Raw genomic sequence first — 1,389 nt, 5'->3', positions numbered from 1 at the left:
CGTGTGCTCTTCCAAACGTTAAATTATATGTATTTATTAAATAAATAAATATATAGTCTACTGACTGTCTACATAGATGACACTTATACAATAGTTTATGCTGTCTACACGTAAACGTAGAGTATTATATTTTACACGTTGATGCACAACCCTGGTAAATAGTAATTTTAGTAAGATATAATTTGTCAAATTATGTTTTTTTTTAATAGAATTGATTTCAAAATGTCGAAAAGAACGAAACGTTATACACAGAATGACGTAGATCAAGCTATAAAATCAATGAAAAACAAAATAATTTTCTTATTTTGTTACGTATAATATGTATTTTATTTATGATGATGTATGACTGTGCAAGTTCATATTATTTTTTATAAATTCTTTAATAATTTATAAAATAATGTGCAATTCAAAATATTATTTTTTTTAATTTTAATTTTATTTTATAAATAATATTGTAAAACTCTATATAACTATACATACAAGTACCTACTAGAATAAAAAAAAACAAAACTACTTATGTATATTTTTAAATAATATATGTAATTATTTTTAATTATATATTTTTTTTAAATTTCTCATAAAATTCCCATGTTATACATTTTTTTTATTTTATTCTTAATAATATTAGAATGTTTTCAAATATATATTATATTAAAACAGCAATATTAAGTAGTATTCTCATATTACTTATTTCATATTATATATTTTTGTATATTTGAAAAAATTGTATATTAAAATAATTTCGTATATTTTTCAAATTTACACACTTTTCTTACGTTTTGCATCAATTCTAAAAATATTATATAAATTATGTTCCGAAATTAGTACAACTATGTTCAGTTTTAGGAACATGACTTCCATGTCGTTCAGGAAATGGATCATATGAACGTTTATACACTCGAACAGTAAAATTAAAGCATCATCCATTCTGATCACTAAAAATAGGCAAATTTTAAGAGAGTGTAACTTCGTCAAAAATGATCGTATCGGAATGATCAAAAAAGCATTTTAAAGTCTCTACTTTCGACACCCATAATTCATTAAATTACTTACTGATTCTTTACAAAGCTGCACGGATGTAAATGGAGATGCATCAAATCTTAAAATTTTTTACCAAGTTTGCGAAGTTCCAAAAACTAAACTTATCGAAAATGCATTTGGAATTCTACGTTTGTATATAAAAATACAACATTTTCAACACAATTTTTACAATACAGGTGGCATTTGATTTACATTTTTGATTTCTTTTATATCATTGGCATATTTCGTTTATCGTCTGACAATCGCTGTTTGATTCCAATAATTCTATATAAACATCTAGCAAGCTTAGATATCAAGACTATTTTTANATTAACAATAATTTCAAATTCTTGCTAATACACAGGACAT

Source organism: Wasmannia auropunctata, unplaced genomic scaffold (genome assembly GCF_000956235.1).
Source record: "Wasmannia auropunctata unplaced genomic scaffold, wasmannia.A_1.0 LD336040.1, whole genome shotgun sequence".
Lineage (NCBI taxonomy): Eukaryota > Metazoa > Arthropoda > Insecta > Hymenoptera > Formicidae > Wasmannia > Wasmannia auropunctata.
The sequence above is the reverse complement of the archived record's forward strand: the minus strand, read 5'-3'. Positions refer to the sequence as shown.